This window comes from Podarcis filfolensis, assembly GCF_964270895.1.
Source record: "Podarcis filfolensis genome assembly, chromosome: 7".
Taxonomy (NCBI): Eukaryota; Metazoa; Chordata; class Lepidosauria; order Squamata; family Lacertidae; genus Podarcis; species Podarcis filfolensis.
In genome coordinates this window covers 60,695,940-60,714,296 of record NC_139603.1, presented here as the reverse complement: position 1 = coordinate 60,714,296, position 18,357 = coordinate 60,695,940, and the positions used below count along the sequence as shown (strand labels likewise).

Below are 18,357 nucleotides of genomic sequence, written 5' to 3'. Positions count from 1 at the left end.
CAAAAAGGTAAATAAGAATGGCTAAATGAAGTCAGAGAAATTGGGGGTGGGGAGCTAAATAAATTACTTTTATCAGTCTTCGGTACAAAAGCTTGGAGGAAAATATCATTTGAATTTATTGGGTGTTGGTGATAGAACACCTTTAAGGCTCATTCAGAAACTTCAGTCATTTTTGGTTCAGAAAAAAAGGCTACTAAGGGAAATGAGACAGATGGTTACACAATTTTGAATAACATGAACAGAATAGAGACAATACGTTTTGTGTCAAAATACTAAAATCTGGACTTGTCCAATAAAATTAAGTTTAGGTAACGGAAAAACAAAACAACGAACAAAGCAGAATTTATTTACACAGGGGATATAGCTCAGTCAGTAGAGCATGAGGCTCTTAATCTCTGGGTTGTGGGTTCAGGCCCCATGTTGGGAAAAAGATTGCCGCACTGCAGGGGTTGGACTAGATGACCCTCATGGTCCCTTCCAACTCTACATTTCTATGATTTGCTGTGATGGTACATATCTAATAGAAGCGTAGCTATCCCTGTCATGCCTTGCTTGACATGCCTTGCCATTTTCTTGGGGTGAGATGGAGATGGAATGCAGGACCAAGGGAACCTGACACTCGAGAAAAAAATCTGGGCTTTGGTCTGATCTAGCAAAATACTTCTTATATACTTAAAAATGGGGAACTACTTTAGCTGCTTTTCTGCCTCACAATTTCACTTGAAAGGCAGAATTATGAGTGAAGCAAACAGTTTAAAAATAGCATACAAATTAGGGGAAAATCAGTACAGATTTGATTTGAAAAGCAATGGCACAGAAATGCTTTACTGGTTGCTAAATATTTTATGACTAAAATTTTAGCAATCTTGCTTGTACCCAAAATATGAGTGCATGCTTTTTAAGCTGTCAACTATCTTCATTAGAGCCTTCTTTGGTGTCAGAACGTGTGTGTGTGTGTGTGTGTGTGTGTGTGTGTGTGTGTGTGTAGGCAGAACTGTGTCAGATCACTATCACATTACTTACACTTTGAGCTAAGGAAATAAATATATGTCTAAGGTGCCTCAAATGGCAAGACTACACGCTAAGCTTTAAAGTTTAGGTTGCCTTGTCTTCTGAGGACCCAGAGTCGTAGATGAGGCAAGACACTTTTCAAACCAGATCCCTTCAGGGTACCCTGCAGGCTGTAGTCCTAGCCTGAAGCAAGGAAAGAGTTGGGACCTCAAAACGGTGCTTTAAAAATACCTATCCCTTAGTTGGACCTAGGCCAAAGCCAGACGATACAGCACTTGATGAAAGCACGTAAAGGTTGTGTATTCAAAGTATGTTATAATTTTGCGCTGCCTCAGGATACTTGAACCATGCCTCTTGCAGGCATTGCAACTGAGCAAGTGTGAATCTTCCTTCATAAACTGTTCAAGCTTGTCCAGTGTAACACGTTTTCTCCTGGCTATTGACAACAGAATACCTGCAGCCTCGCTCCTGAACAACTATTAGGCTATATTTGCTGTTTGCCCAGCCATGTGTGTCTGTGAATAGCAGATCAACCTCTCCTAGTGCACTTCCCTAAGAAAGCATCCCTATCTTTTTCAAAACACACCCAGTGTATTCATCAGGTAAGAAAGCTAACACTGCTTTCTATATAACAGACTGTGAACTTGATGGTATGCAGAGAAGGGAATCCATTTCTCATTGCATCCTTTGGGAAATGTATGCCAGAAGAAATATAATAAAGGTATATGAAAAAGGTTTCTTTGGGGATTTTATCAGATAACAATTATACCAGGTCTGTCAAAGACAAACACACAAACCAATCCAAGATTATTTTTGTTAGTGTGGAATATTTTGTCTATAAGCAAATAATCAATGTGATGTTTCTTTAACTAGCTACAAGGAAAATAAATAACTTCAATGGATAACATGGGAGAATGCTACCAAATATGAACTTCAGGATGTTTGAGTTCTGTAATCTCTCATTTCAGTAAATTTGAAGAAGGCCCATCATACTATTGCTCCTGCAATGTCAAGACATACATCAATAAATTGCAAATAACTAATTTTTTTAAAAAAGTAGATTATAGTTACAAAAAGTAATAAACAATTCCTAGCACTCCAACAAAACACTAAATTAAAAGCAGGACTGATTCAATGCATATATATTATTTACACTTCAAATATTATGGAAGAAAAAAGACACAAGAATCATGACTGTAATAACTATGAAGATGCAGTTGCCAAACAAACAAAAACTATCCACAAGTCGATTCAGAAAAAAGTAACTCAGACTATGCATGCACCATATATTTAAAGCCCTCCCTCCAAGAATCCTGGAGTTTGTTAAGGGTGCTCATTGAGGGACTCTTTACAGTTCTTACGATTATTTTTTGGAAGGTGGGAAGGAGGGAGAGTGTGCTTTAAATATGTGGTGTATGTACATAGCTTCCCTATAATTTGAAGTATATTTTGTCAGATGCGCAACATACGGCTTACTCATGAAAAGTGATTAATTTGTTCAAACAACACACACAATTTTCTTTGAAGTATAACACAAGAATGTTACAGTATTGCAAAAAACTCCAAGGTTAGAAGTGTGATCCAAAATGTGTATACTAATTTGATACAAAGTACAGAGCTCTGTTAAATTTGCAGCTCCAAGAAATTATATGTGTACTGTCCTGCAGAAAGGGCAAAACGGCCCATTTAAGTGTGGATGGCTCACAATTGCTTCAATGGCTAGTTACCTTGCAACAAACACAGAAGCAGAGTCCTGCCATTTATTTATTAAATCAAATTTAAAATGCATATATATGCCCGGTCATGGAGTGTGGGTGGGTGCTGAAACATGTGTATTAAATGTATATCATCTACACTTAAAATTTCCTCCATGACCATTTAATCCAGCAGAACTTTACCAATATCACATAAAGTTAACAGTTCAAAGATGGTTTCCTTAAACTTTTATCTCAGTATTCTGTGGGGGAAAGATTTAGCCATTACAGACACTCAAACACAAAGGTAAATAAAGTTCTTAAAATGAATGCTGATAATATGGAAAGCTCATCTTTACTGAGTAGGCACAAATTCAATCCAGAAAAATAGAAATGGTTTGATCCCCCTGATTTTATAGGACTAAAATCAGACTTGATTTAACAGAACTTAGTAGGAACACCATGTGACTCAGCTATCTAAGTACCATATGACTATGAAGGTTTCTGATTTAAGAGTTGTGCTTAAAGCATTATCTGCTTCTCAATTGTTCTTACAATATTTTAGGTCCTTTTTACTTAAACAAATCCTAACAATAAGGGTCTGTCAGCAAATATAGCCTTACAAGGTCCTGTAGTAATCAGTTTATGTGGAATGCAGCCAAATAATAAAAAACACCACAACTTATATTCCCCAAATGGTGAATTATGTCAGATAGAAAAATGCATTAGCTTAGCCACCTTATACCTATAATGCTATTTCACTGAATTCTTTATGAAAACTGAATATATGGCTCAAGTTATTGTTACTTAAAGTCCCTAAATGAAATAAAGAAAGAAATGAACAATTTAGGGTTGTGAAATCAGCCAGTATAAAATTATTTAGTTCACAGCTACAGCTACCATGGTCAAATAACTTAACCCTAAAAGAAAATACAGTATTTCTTAAATGTAGCTTGTCAAAGCTAAACCTGCTTGGGGGCTGGGAGTTAGAAGGAGCTTATCAAGGATTCATAAGAGATCTTTCTGGAAATGGCAGAAACTAGTCCTTGATTACACAACTGACATAATCATGGAGTTCTTTCTCCTGTATTCCTACTGTAAAACACAAATTACATGACTATCTTTTATCTGTGATATTCTTCATAAATGCAAAGACATTAATTTGTATGGTGCTTAAGGAAGTATACTTGTTAATTATTGTTTCCTTTGCATCCCCAGCTTGAATTCAAATCACCTTCATGTGCAGAGCTTTGCCTGCAAGAGAAGTGTTTTACCTGTGGGTCATCTGACATCATTGTGACTGACAGATGGGCAACACTGTCCACCTGTCAAAATGGCCTGAGGGGGTAGACAAGGCCAGGATCCAACCTGCCAGCCAGATCCTATTCCCCACCCCCTGCTGTAAGAAATGAGAGACTGGAAAGAGACAGATTATATAGCAGAATTTCCTGCAATGGTTTGATCCTTCTTTACAAAGGATGCAATTCACATCCAGTTGTGGTTACCAGCAAAATTTTAATTTACATTCATGGGTTTGGATGGTACCCCATTGTTCAGAAGCATCAATTCACTGTTCCCCAATTCATTGTTCAGTAGCACCAATAGACATGTGGAGATCCAAGTTAGGGTCTGAAGTTGAAAGCATGTAGGCAGTGACTGTATGGTGGTTGAACTGACCAGGATCTTCCATGGTAGAGATTTGAGGGAGGTTGCATGCCTTCACTGGCCTTTATTCCTCCTTATCACTTAGCAGAATAATAGTATTTTTTAAAAAAAAATAATAGAAGTTTAATTATCACTAATACTTTAGAATTTGGAATACTCTCATGTAGAACATTTCTTTTAAAGTATGGCATATAAACAACCTCGCTAATATATTTCTATATATCAGTAAAGAAGGTGAGAAATCAATTGCATTTTATGGAGCAGGGTCCATATTGTTTCTCCCCAAACTTGCAATAATAAAACTCTCTCTCTCTCTCTCTCTCACACACACACACACCATTAAGAAAATTTGTCTTCAGGGTTAGAAAAAAATGTCATGTGCAGTACTGCCTTTAAATGGATGATTTCTTCTAGCTTATCCCAGAATGGCATTGACTTGACAAATGTGGGAAAGTCCACAGCTGTGAGATGGGGGCTTAGGTTGTGGGCTCTTGGTCAATTGAAAGGTTGCATTAAATGTAAATTATAGGTCTGTTACTTAGATATATACCCTTCTCAACCAGGTGAAAGGCAAACAGGTCCTGCACTAATTCACAGATGAACTTGCTGGCAAAAGCAAGTGAAGAGGCAAGCAATTATAACCTTCATCTCGGATGAAAAGGCATTTAATATAAAACTATGCCAAACATGTTCTGTTTTCTTTTTTATATGAAAAACTTTGCGCTTTCTCCTTTCATATATGTGACGCAAAACGGGCAGTAACAATGGCCTTTTATTGAGGATTTATTGACAAAAAATCCCTGCATTTTCACTGTTTTTCTTTTCCTTCTAATATTTACAGCTTATTATTAACACCAACATCACATTTCATCTGCACAAATGCCGAAGGGTAAAAAAAAGTCACACACACCCCTTCTAATGTGACCTGTAGTTAGACAGAAAACAGTTTTCCCAGTCACCGCTTGGCTTCCTGTCTGTGACCTCTGAAAAGCATTGGAGGCCAGGGTTAATGGCCTTTCCAATCTCTGTGATAAGAATTCATTTTGTTCTATTACCAGCAGTTATCTCAGGAGCCTGCTGCATCACTTCAGCAGGGTTCAATCAATGAGAGGACCTAATGAAGTAACCAGCTGTAGCTCTATTTCACCTGGTCAACTCTATCAGACAAATAAGATCTATCAGTCACACAACTTGAAGCCAATCCTAGAAGCACCGTCTCCACAAGCTGAACCTGTATGCATATGAACTAATGATATCTCCCCATTTCTTTTTAATCTTTGCTTTTAACGCAGCTATTCAAAGGCAGAAAATGGAATAAAAAGGACTGAGAAATGTTGCATGAAGAGGACAGTAACAGGATTAACAACATCAAGAGTCGCAGAATACTGAAATGTTTTTGTACTAATAGAAAAACTTTACTGCCTTCGAGTCTAGAATGCAGGGCTAGAAACTATGTACATTTTCTTAATCTCTCATAAAAAGAAAATGTTTTTCTGCAAATATAAAGCACTGTGGATTCTTCCTTAAGCCCTTCAGTGTTATTAAAAGCTGCACATAGAAACTCCATGTGTACATGAAGGTGTTTGCTTTAAAACTACAAGGCTGGACTGGAGCACCACAACTAAAGGCTTGAGATAGTCCCTACATTGGAAGAAATCTTTGGAACCCTCCGCCAACAGCCTAATAAGGGTTGGGTATTCTTAATGAGCACCTAATGCTGGCTGGCTGGTGGGGAATGGGAAAGTGTGGGGAGAGTAATGGGTGGAATATCATAGAAGAGGGCATGGCTGGCTGGCTGGAACCCTGAACAGGATCACTGCAATAGCAAACTCAAGTGATTGAAGTGAAACAGGTCGACCCAAGGAAGTAGCTTCCTGGGGTACTCCCTGTGTATGCATCACTTCAGAAATAAAGGGAAATGGAAGGCTAGGGGAAGAAAGAAAATTGGATCGTGAACGCACCTAACACAGGTGTGGAGAACCTGTGATCCTCCAGATGCTGTTGAACTACAACTCCCATCATCCTTGAGCATTCGCTGTGCTGGCTAGAGCCTATGGGAGTTGCGAGTCCAGCAACATCTTTAGGAACAAAGGTTCTCTACCCCTGCCTTAACAGCTTACAATGAGCATCCTGCAGGGGGATATACTGGTAGTACTGGTATCTTAATAGGTGCTGAAGCAAAATAATTGCCTGTGGTCATCTATTAGTCAAGTGCAAGACAACCAAAATATTTTGCTTTACCACATTTTAAGTTACCAGTTCTATCACTATTATAAATAATAATAAATACTATTTATTAACCAATCAATCAATCACATTCTACATGCATCTCAAGGTGATTTACAAACATACACTATCAAATATAAAAGCATACACTGAAACGCTGTTGGTAATAATTTGCTACAATTAGTTGTACCCACCATATTTCAATGGAAATATTTCCTGTTCTATTTCTGGATCACATTCAATTTCTAAAAATAGATTGTGTTACCTCTAAGAATGTAGTGATTTTATTCTAGATTCAATTTACTTTAATTACAGATTTAATTACAAACATTTCTACAAATAAACAAAAATAGAACACCAATACAGTCAACCCTATTTCATACAGGGGTTCTGTTCCTGGTCCCCGCATACCCCCCACTCTGCCCCCCTTCCATCCTTTTAGTGACATGTTTTGTGACATTTCTGGTCACTTCTGGGTTCGGCACCATGTACACATGCATGTCTTTCAGACACATGTTAGTTGGTCGTTGCCTGTTCACACAATCTACATGGCCTATTTAATGACAAGTTCTAATGTGCAGCAATATTATGTTAATAGTATCCATTTTAGCCTGATGCTGAATCACAAAAATACTATGGAAAGCAAAGCAAGAGAGCCCTTATTTTTAGGTATGCACAAAATTATGTATAGCAGTTTTCTTAAGCTACTCAAGAACAATATCAAGAAATGAAATTTGTATCCTCTTAGCAAAATGCCTTCATAACAAATTGAAAGAGGAGAAATTATGGATATATAAGGTTAAGGAAGAAAGGTGCAATATCTAAATAATAAGATAAAACATGGAAGAATATGCTAACCCCAAAACATCATAATTGCGTACAGATAATTCTCTTTTATCAATCAATTATATTATGGAAATCAGTTTAGAATCAATGTCAAATAATTATGCATATGCATTTTCTCCATCTAAATACAATTTTAAGATTGTGAGCTGAGAAGTCACCAGTTCAAATATTACCTCAGCCATGAACACACTAGGTAGCCTTAGGCAAGCCATTAGTCTCTCAGCTTCAGTCCCACATCTGCAATATGGAGATAATAATGCTAACTTATCTAAAAGGTCTGCTGTAAGGAATGCATGTTAAAAGCTTTGAACATTTAAAATGAACGATGTGTACTTGTTGTTGCTGTTATTATTTGTATTATAGTATGGTATTATAGTTTTATGCACTTGCTAGGATCCAAAGGGCTACTTTAGACACGCCAGAGGGTTTAGTGTCTTATATATTGCAGATTCCTATGCCATTCCACAAACTGCCTTTGAAAGTCCTTGAAATTTCAAAAGTTGGGGCTCAGAAAACAGCCATTCAACGCTTGGACACATGAAACTACTTGTGTTGTTCACTGGATCCTAGCCAATGAAACAACTTCCTTTTAATCCCAACTTTATTTAAATCGAAGTAAAAGTCCCTATGAATACCAGTATCTGACATTTATGAACATTTTTCTCTAAGGATAAGCCTACCTGTATACTCCTGAAAGAGGCCTTAAATGCCTGTATTGCATATGTAAACAGATAACTTTATGCCTAGCAGGCATTTTGGGAACATCTGTCAATTTTTTTATGGAATGCACTGATTGTGGGCTATTGATTGCATTTAAACAAAGTTGTTGCGAAAAAAAATCAGCTAACAATTCGTGTAGAAAGAGTTGATCAATATTTAAATGACTCCTTATTGATTTAAAATTAACTTTCAATTAAGAGATCTATAGGACTCTTAACTGCGACACTTATCCATTCAAGAGAAAATAAAGGTACATTTATCGATACACTTAAACAGCAGTGGCTGGTTTTCTATTGATTCAGTCATTTGCGCTGGGATTCGTTAGCGTCATCGGGCTTTAACTCGCTAGTTCTTCTCAGTGTATAGTAGTGCAAGATGAAGGAATGTACGGTACATGGAAAACACAGAAAACCAAGAGCATTTACAGATATACTAAAAGGTAAGGTATTTTATGATTTTTAATTCTCTTAAAATAAAAGCAGGAAGACTTCTCCCAGAAACATACCCTGACAAAACTATGCTTACTAAAGTGAAAAAATACATTGTGTGTATGTAACATGAATGTAAAATGAATGCAGTCTTTGCTTGCTGTTGCTGTTAACTAACATTCAGTGTCTTTCATTAAATATATATCAAAGGTATTTTTAAGGATGGTACTAGAATTTTGTGTTTTAGAGTGTTCAAATACACAAATGTAATGCGTGCAGGTTGGGGGAGGTCAAATAGATACAGTATGTGTTGTGTCATGCTTATGTGTGTGGAAATATTTTAAAGAGAGGTGTGCAGTACAATCTTACATCCATTTACTTGGTAGTAAATCATGTTCGGTGGGACTTGGTCTCAGGTGAAGGTCTGCAACCTTAGGATTCAATACTCTTTTTTTTTTTTATAATATATTTATTAAAGTTTTCAAATAAAGCATATATTAGATAAGCACTTATCATTGTCCATTTAACATCTCTCAATTGTTACATGGGACTCCCCCACACCTCCCGCATACACTTACATCATTATTAAATTAATTTCAAACAAATTATCATTTACCTCATCTTAATTAATAATCTTAATTTGGTTTGACATATAATTCAGCCTTAAATCTAATTTAATGGTAGACAATTGTCTGCACTGGCATCCAATTCAGCACTCAGCCAAATTACAATATTTTTGTAAATAAATCTTAAATTTCCTCCAGTCTTCTTCCATCCTTTCTTCTCCCTGGTCTCGAATTCTGCCGGTCATCTCGGCTAATTGCATATAGTCCATCAGTTGCATCTGCCATTCTTCCACAGTGGGTAGCTCCTGAGTTTTCCAATTCTTGGCAATTAATATTCTTGCTGCTGTTGTTGCGTACAAAAAGAATGTTCTGTCCTCTTTTAACACACTCTGGCCGACAATACCCAGGAGAAAGGCCTCTGATTTCTTAGTAAAGGTGTATTTAAACACCTTTTTTAATTCATTATATATCTTCTCCCAAAAGGCCTTCACTCTAGGGCAGGTCCACCAGAGGTGAAAAAATGTTCCTTCATTTTCCTTACATTTCCAACATTTGCTATCAGACGAATGGTATATTTTAGCCAGTTTAACAGGGGTCATGTACCATCTATACATCATTTTCATCACATTTTCCTTCAACGCATTACATGCAGTGAAGTTCAGCCCAGAGGTCCACAACCTTTCCCAATCTTCAAACATAATATTATACCCAATATCCTGCGCCCATTTTATCATTGTTGATTTTACCATTTCGTCATGTGTGTTCCATTTCAGCAGCAAGTTATACATTCTTGAAAGTACCTTAGTCTTAGGTTCTAACAGTTCAGTTTCTAACTTTGACTTTTCCACTTGGAATCCTAGCTTTTTGTCATTTTTAAACACTTCTTTAATCTGAGCATAGTGTAACCAGTCTCGCACTTTATCTCTCATCTTTTCTAAACTCTGCAATTTCCAGTTGTCACCATCCTTTTCTATTATCTCCCAATATTTTGGCCAGTTGGCCTCCATATTGGCTCTTTTCCGAGCCTTAGCCTCCAGGGGTGACAGCCACCTCGGAGTTTTATTCTCCAGTAAGTCTTTATATTTTGTCCAGACATTAAAAACTGATTTTCTGACAATATGGTTCTTGAAGGCCTTATTTATCTTAGCTTTATCATACCATAAATATGCATGCCATCCAAACGCATTATTAAAACCTTCCAAATCCAAGACATCCGTATCTTCAAGAAGTAACCAATCTTTTAACCAGCAGAAAGCTGCAGCTTCATAATACAACTTTAAATCTGGCAGGGCAAAGCCCCCTCTTTCTTTCGCATCTGTTAATATTTTAAATTTGATTCTGGGCTTTTTGCCCTGCCAGACAAATTTAGAAATATCTTTCTGCCACTTCCGGAAGCACTCTGTCTTGTCTACAATCTGCAATGTCTGAAACAAAAATAACATTTTTGGCAATACATTCATCTTGATGGCAGCTATTCGGCCTAACAAAGAAAGTTTTAATCTTGACCAACTATCCAAGTCTCTCTTAATCTCTGACCAACATTTTTCATAATTATCTTTAAATAAACTCAGATTTTTTGCTGTTATGTTTACCCCTAGGTATTTAACTTTTTTAACCACATTTAGTTCTGTCTCTTTCTGAAGCTGTTCCAACTCAATATCTGTCATGTTTTTCCCCAAAACTTTAGTTTTTTGCTTATTTAGCTTAAATCCTGCCACTCGACCAAAGTTTTGAATCAGTTGTAGTACTCTTTTCAAACTAGACTCCGGCTCCTGTAGTGTCAGAACTAGGTCATCTGCAAAAGCTTTAAGTTTATATTGTTTCGCTCCGACCTGAATCCCTTCCACCAACCGGTCCCCCCTAATCATATTCAGGAGCACTTCCAGAACCGAAATAAACAGTAATGGGGAAATCGGGCAGCCTTGTCGTGTACCTTTTTCAATTTTAAACTCTTCTGTAACCACATTGTTAACTATCAGTTTAGCCTTTTGTTCTGAATATATTGCCTCAATCCCGTTCTCAAACCCCCGTCCCACTCCCATTTCTTTTAAATTCCCCTTCATAAATTTCCAAGAAATGTTGTCAAAGGCTTTCTCCGCGTCTATAAAAATTAAAACTGCTTTAGTGTTTATGTTTGTTTGTAAAAGTTCCAATATGTCTATGATGTTCCTTGTGTTAGTAAACATATGTCTGCCCGGGAGAAAGCCTGCCTGGTCTTTATGGATTATCTCACTTAAAACTTTCTTAAATCTTCGTGCCAAAACATCTGCAAATATTTTGTAATCCACATTTAAAAGGGAGATGGGACGGTAATTCTTGAGTTGTGTCTTTTCAGTTTCTGACTTTGGAATCAATGTGATAAATGCTTCTTTCCACGATTCAGGCGCCTTCTTCCCCTCCATTATTTCATTACTGATCTCCAACAAAGGTTGTATCAAATAATCCTTCAATATCTTATAGTAGTTAGAGGTCAGTCCATCTGGCCCTGGTGATTTGCCCTGTTTCAGACTCAGGATGGCCTGTTCAATCTCTTGTCGTGTTATTTTGCCATTTAAAATTGTTCTATTTTCTTCTGACAGCTTTGCTAATCCATTTCTCTCCAAAAATTGTGTAATCTCTATTTCATCTTGTGGCCCTTGAGTATATAACTTTTTAAAATACCTCTGGAAGCACTTTCTAATCTCTCCTGGGTTCTGAATGTTCCTTCCTTCAACCTCTAAGTTTGTTACTGTATTTAATCTTTGTCTCCTTTTCAACTGCCAAGCTAGCAGTTTCCCACATTTATTTGCCGATTCAAAAGTTTTTTGTTTCATTGTTTTAATCTTCCATTCTATTTCCTGATTTATCAGCTTGGAATATTGCGCCTGATAAAGTTTAATTTCTCTCAGAATCGGTTGGGACTTCGGGTTAGATCTTAACTTCTTCTCCAACTCTTTGATACTTTCCAGAATTTTATCTTTCTTTTCATTTTGCAGTCTTTTCTTTAAGGAATTCTGTTGAATCAAGAACCCTCTCATCACAGCTTTACTTGCATCCCAGATAGTTCTTTTTTCCACCGTAGTGTTCAAATTAATCTCAAAATAGTCCTTTAAGGTTTTTTGGGCCTTCTTTACAATTCTTTGATCTCTAAACAGGCCATCATTCATCTTCCATCTAAAGGAGCCGATTGGGATCAATGTCATATCCATTCTCAAGGCGTTATGGTCGGAGCATGTTTTGGGGCAGATTTCCACCTTCCTCACCTTAGGTGCCAGACTTCTAGTTATCCATATTTGGTCGATTCGTGTCCAAGTCAGTTGAGCTTCAGAAAAGAATGTTCCTTCTCTTCCCAGGGGGTTTCTAACTCTCCAGATGTCAACCCAGTCCATATTGTCAGTCATTTCAAAAAAGGTCTTAGGTAGTCTTCCCTCTTTAGTAATGTTCTGGTTCTGTGACTTATCCATATTTGTTGATACGACCCCGTTCATGTCCCCCATCATGATAACGTTGTTGTAATCCAGATAATCCAGCATGATCTCGTGCAACTTCTTATAAAAATCCGATTTTCCTTCATTTGGAGCATAAATTCCTAATATCAAAATTTTTTCTCCTTGATACTGTACTTCTATTGCGAGGATTCTTCCACTTTCATCTTTAAAAAGAAATTTTGGTGAAAGGCTCTCTTTTGCATAGATCACTACACCTCTCTTTTTAACTGTATCCGATGATATAAATTCTTGACCAAGCCTTTTATTTATTAACACCTTTCTATGGAGCCTAATCACATGTGTTTCTTGTAAGCATATAATGTCCAATTGTTCCTTTTTTAAAATATGAAAAATTTTAGACCTTTTTTCGGGACTGTTACAGCCATTTATGTTCCAACTCAAAAGCTGCAGAGACATCCTGGATAGGTCTGGTTATTCTTTCTGGGGTGGTACCTTGTTCTCCGATCCTTGAGGATCCGAGGGGGCGGGCTCCCCTGGAAGTTCTGGCGCTGGCAATCCAAGTCCTTTGTGGAGGTCTTCTCCGTGTGCTCCCAAAAACTTGTCTCTATCTTCCACTGTTTTGATTTTGATCTTTCTCCCTCTGTAGGTAAAGGATAATCCTTGTGGAAACTCCCACCTGAAGATAATTGCGTTGCTTCTCAACAGTCTTGCCAATTCCGTGTAGTTAGATCTAAGGTCCAGCAACTGCTTAGGAATGTCCTTGTAGATTTCAATTCTCTTGCCCAAAATGTCTAGTGACTTTTCGTAGTGCAGGCCCAAAATCTTGTCCCTTTCCTCCTTTGATCTCAGTGTTATCAAACAATCTCTGGGCTTCTCTGTCCTTCTGACTCTGCCAAGCCTGAAAGCAGATACAATTTTAAAGTCTTTTTCCTCTAACTTCCAAAACTTGGCAAATTCCTTAGTTAGAAATTCAATAAAATTATCTTCTTCCACCTCTGGTATTGACCGTATCCTCAAGTTGGTCTCCCTGTTTCGCAGTTCTGTCATCAAAAAGTAAATCTGATGTTCTCCAACTTGTTTGCTGAGTGGTCTTACTTCTTTCTCAAGTTCTTCCAATCTTTGACTAGTATCTTCAGCCAGTTTACGATTTTCACCTACAGCCTCCTTTAATTCTCCAATAGACTGGGCATTCTGTGCAACTTGTCCAGTCAGCTTATTCAAGCTTTCTGTGTTCTGTTCAATTTTAGCTGTATGCAAATCAGCCTTCTTGTCCAGAGCCTCCAGTTTCTCCAAAATTTTCTCCAAGACAGAGCTACTTGTCCCTGAAGCCATATCTCCCAGGTGCAGCTCCTCTGTCTCACCCTCCCCTGCCTGTATTAGGGAGGCCGCCTCTATGTCTGGAGGCAAAGTGGAAGGCAAGGCCGGCACAGAAGATCTACGCTGTGAGGCTGCAGATAAAGTTAGAGTTGTTTGTTTAGTCCTTCCTCTTCTCCTTGCGCCACTCATTCCAAAGTTATCTGTAATCCAAGGTCCATCCAAGTTGTTCCCATGAGAAAGCAGAGTCCCAGATGCAATAGTCAAACAGAGGCCGGGAAAGGGAAAGTAAAACAAAGTCACTGCTTTAAGTCCAAAATCCTCTAGAGGGAGCTTAATACGTCTTCAGGGAAAAGATCAAATCCAAGTTAAACTTATAAATTTAAATCCATGTCTATCGCCTCCACAATGTATTATTTTTAGCAGAGTAAAACTTAAAGCAAAACAGTGTTTCTTACAGTGCCTTGACTGCAACAGTTTCAAAGTATCCAGTTCCAACTCAGAATGTTTCAAAACCTAAATTCAATGTATCCAAAGTTGCAAACTGGTGCTCATCCAGGCAGCTCCAGCACCAGAGATTCTTATTTATTTTATAATCCACTGGTGCCACAGAAGAAGAATATCAGTGCACCCCGAATATGACCAGCAAAAGTCAATAGCTCAAAGTCTTTCACTCAGAAAACTGCTTTAACAGGGTGCCAGCATTTAGTTAACGCATAACTTTTTGTCTCCACTCCTCCTGCTCTTTGCTTAAAGTTCAGTATAGCGGGAGATGGGCTTCCTGCTTATCCTCACTCCGTTTTCAGCCAGATTTCAACTTTTTTAAAAAAGTTTTAAAAGTTTCATAAAGTTCTCAAAAAGTTTCAGAAAGTTGACAAAAGTTTCAGAAAGTTTTCAATGTCCAAATTTACTCACGGGTTGTAGTTTCCAAAGTTCAGAAAAGTTGCAGGAAGAAAGGACAGCGCTGACCGGCAACAGCAATGCGGCTTCACTTCGCTGTTTGCGCAACGACCCACAGCGCCGCTACCCCCTCCGCGATCCGGAGCCCCTTACGGGGTCCCTTCAACGTTTTGGGGGCTGCTTCTGGCGCCCGCCGGGTCCCGAGACCACAGGCTTCTGCCACCTGTGGTTTTCCTGAATGGGTCTCCGCTTCGCCGTAGCGGACGACCCGTTTACAGCGGAGCTCCCTTCTCCTTACTCGGAGAAGGCAGCCATTACCGGTCGCGCCGCCTCCGGAAGTCGTCGGATTCAATACTCTTACTAGGGAGCCTTATTGAATACAATGGGACTTCTGAGCAAACAGGCATCAGATCATCCTTAGTTTCCAGTTTGGTTGGAAAAGCAAGCATACTATTATTGTGCATTATGATATAAACACATTTCAAAGGATTTGGCAAAATTTGGCACTTTTTTCCTTCAAATGTACAAGAAGAAAACAGAAGATTATATATTTCTCATTCATGCACAGAATATCAATGCTATTGGAGCAAGAATACTACATTTTCTGGATATTTTGCATACTGAGGTTGCAATCCTGTAATATTTATCCGGGAGTTAATCCCATTGAACTCAATGGAACTTATTTCTGAGTAGATATGTCCAGGGTTGCACTGTAAGTTAAACATATAATGTAAACATACAGTATCAGTCATATGTATATGGGATGTGTTTTTATTACATTTAGTCTGTAATGTGATGACAACATCTTGTTTTTGCCTTTCAATATTTAAACAGAAGGCAACAAAACTAAACAAAAATGTTGATTTAAATAAGACATTCCTTTACTAGCTTTAGGAGGTGAACTTTTGTTCATATTGCCTTTTGCTTTACATTATTCTGTTTAGAGACAAAGGAAGGCAACAGCAAAATGAATAGATTGCTGTACACTGAGAAAAGCTTCCCTGTGCAGCAACACAGTATTATTTGATGTGGGGCAGGGTTAACTGAGGATGACTTTAGCTGGCCTTGTTTTCCTAGGCATGACTGTGTTGTATTCTTTCTTGTGTGTTCTCTTTTTCTCATAGCCTAAAAATGTCTGTAAAATGAATCAATAGTATTTTAGCTTGACCTGGTTATTACCTATATATTTTCTGTGAGGCAGTAAAACGAAACAGTATAATTAGGTAAAAACATCATAACTTTTAAAGTTCATTTGTTTTTATTATCTAGTTATATAGTTTGGGGGGGGGAAGAAAAAAAATAACAGTCAATGTGGTGCTGACCCTACAGAAATTATATATCTAAATGCAAAACAAAACAAAAATCAGGCTTATTTTATTGCACCTTTAAATACACAACATTTGTTTTGGGAGCAATAAATAAATAAATAAATCTGCCTTAATCCTATCAGAATTAACAGGATTTAAGCATTTAGCTCTGTACGTAAATCCTATTAAATTTCAATGGGATTTACGTGCACTTACACTTTCTCAAGCAAGCACCCTGTGTTCTTTTTATGGCCACTTCAGTTTAAATTGTCCTAAATGTTTAGTTCTAGATTGGTGGATTGGTTGAAATTCAGGAGATTAAGGTCACTAAAATCATGGTTTAAAGTACTAAGAGAAGAAACTGTTTTAAACCATGTTTGTACATGTATTTTCTAAACAGAAGTACATATGCATTGGTTGGTCTAACCAATAAAACATACATTTTTGAAACAAATGAATGCTTTTACTTTTCTTAGTTTTCACAGAGTAATCATTTTTTCCTTGTGGAGCCTATTATTCTGCATTATTGTCTATTAACAGACGGGCAACTGAAATTAACAGAGTTCTGTTTGTTTCTGTGCATATGTACAAACTCTAAGCAATACCTTTTACTTAATGTCTTACAGAGCATTCCTAAGTATAGGAAGCTGGCACAAGTTGCCCCTATTCCAAACTCCATTCAGAAACAGGACTACTGCCAGCTGAGATGGAGTGAACCTGGAAAAGGGAAAACAAGCTTTTAAAATAGAATTTGACTTGCACGACTACATTACTAGCTAGATGGACCAACTGTCTGCATCAGTATAAGCTAGCTTCTTATAAAAAAAATTTTTTTCTTTCCAGTAGCACCTTAAAGACCAACTAAGTTAGTTCTTGGTATGAGCTTTCGTGTGCATGCACACTTCGTCAGATACACTGTGTATCTGACGAAGTGTGCATGCACACGAAAGCTCATACCAAGAACTAACTTAGTTGGTCTTTAAGGTGCTACTGGAAAGAAAAAAATTTTTTTTGTTTTGACTATGGCAGACCAACACGGCTACCTTTCTGTAACTAGCTTCTTATGTTCACTTGGTGAAGGAATCCTGCAGTGGAAGTGGGGAAGGAATAGTGCCCTGTATCCGCAGTGCCCTGTTGGTATCCATCTACACATAGGCACTGCACCAACTGTGGACTGGATGAAGCCCAGTCTCCAGAGCAAATTTTACAAAAGCAGATTCATTTTTCATGGTGGGAACCATGGGAATGACTTTCCTGTTGCTATTTTCCATCTGCTCTAAAAGCACAGAAATGGAGGAATCACACAAGCACTGTGGGATTACATGTAAATAACAATATGTGTCTTTTTTTACACACACACACACACGTTAGCATGATGCATCTCATACGATTCTGCTATACTCACATGGCTCCTCCAAGTGGATATTATCAGAATGCTGTGGAAAGCAGTCACAAGGGAAGTGTCCTCCGTGTAATTTCAGGCCAGTGCATGGATTAAACAATCTCTGTTCAATTCCCTCCCCACTTTATGATGAAATAAACAGATTCACTAGTTTGCAGAAACACACAAGGCACCGTAATTTCTAGCTACAAATTGGATAGGCTGAACGTGTAGAAAGCCAACAGGACTACATCTGCTGGTCCTGTTCCAACACAGTATGACTGGCCAGCCTTCACTCCGACATCCATGCGTTCAGTGCAATATCTGTAATGGCGGAAGGCTTTCCACAAACAACTTTATGTATGTAAGCTTCCACACAAATATGGTTACCATTAGCATAGAGGTTGACGCTGGATGTTCCCCTTTTCAGATGATGAGCTCAGTACAGTGTTCAACTGCTGGTGGAGGTGGGGGTCAGGGTCAGCAAAGTTCAATGTTGGAGTAACGGCCAGCAGGTGTATTGCCTCTTCCCTTCCATGCATTTAGCCTATCTGTGGAAGTGACTTTGTGAAAAGGGCTACTATGTGAACATCAAAGGGGTAAAAGCATTTTTATGGACTGACAGGGAAAGAAAATAATTCCATTAGTACAGCCTTTAACCACACCAGCCAATGTCTCTGGGAGTACATTAGAGCTGCAATAGGAAATGGTTCCTAAAACATGGTTCTTATAAAATATGTAAAACTATTTTTGAAGACAATAAAAAGATTCATAAAATTTATGACAATTTTTGAAATTCTCAAATAGTTAATATGGGATTATGAACTGATCTGCTTTTTTTAAAAAAAAACAACAAACCTTCTTATATCAA

At 37.8% G+C, this 18,357-nt stretch overlaps 1 protein-coding gene and 1 long non-coding RNA gene across 11 annotated transcripts in view; both read right to left on the bottom strand.

Annotated features, from left to right (window-relative positions):
• The window catches only part of ZFHX4 (zinc finger homeobox 4), a 183,338-nt gene that overhangs the window by 42,167 nt on the left and 122,814 nt on the right, over window positions 1–18,357 (bottom strand). The window lies entirely within an intron of this gene.
• Window positions 5,117–17,776, bottom strand: LOC310766879. The gene is made up of 3 exons (XR_014550493.1): window positions 17,160–17,776; window positions 15,154–16,913; window positions 5,117–9,037 (listed from the first exon to the last, which is right to left on the bottom strand). It is a non-coding gene; the product is annotated as an uncharacterized lncRNA (long non-coding RNA).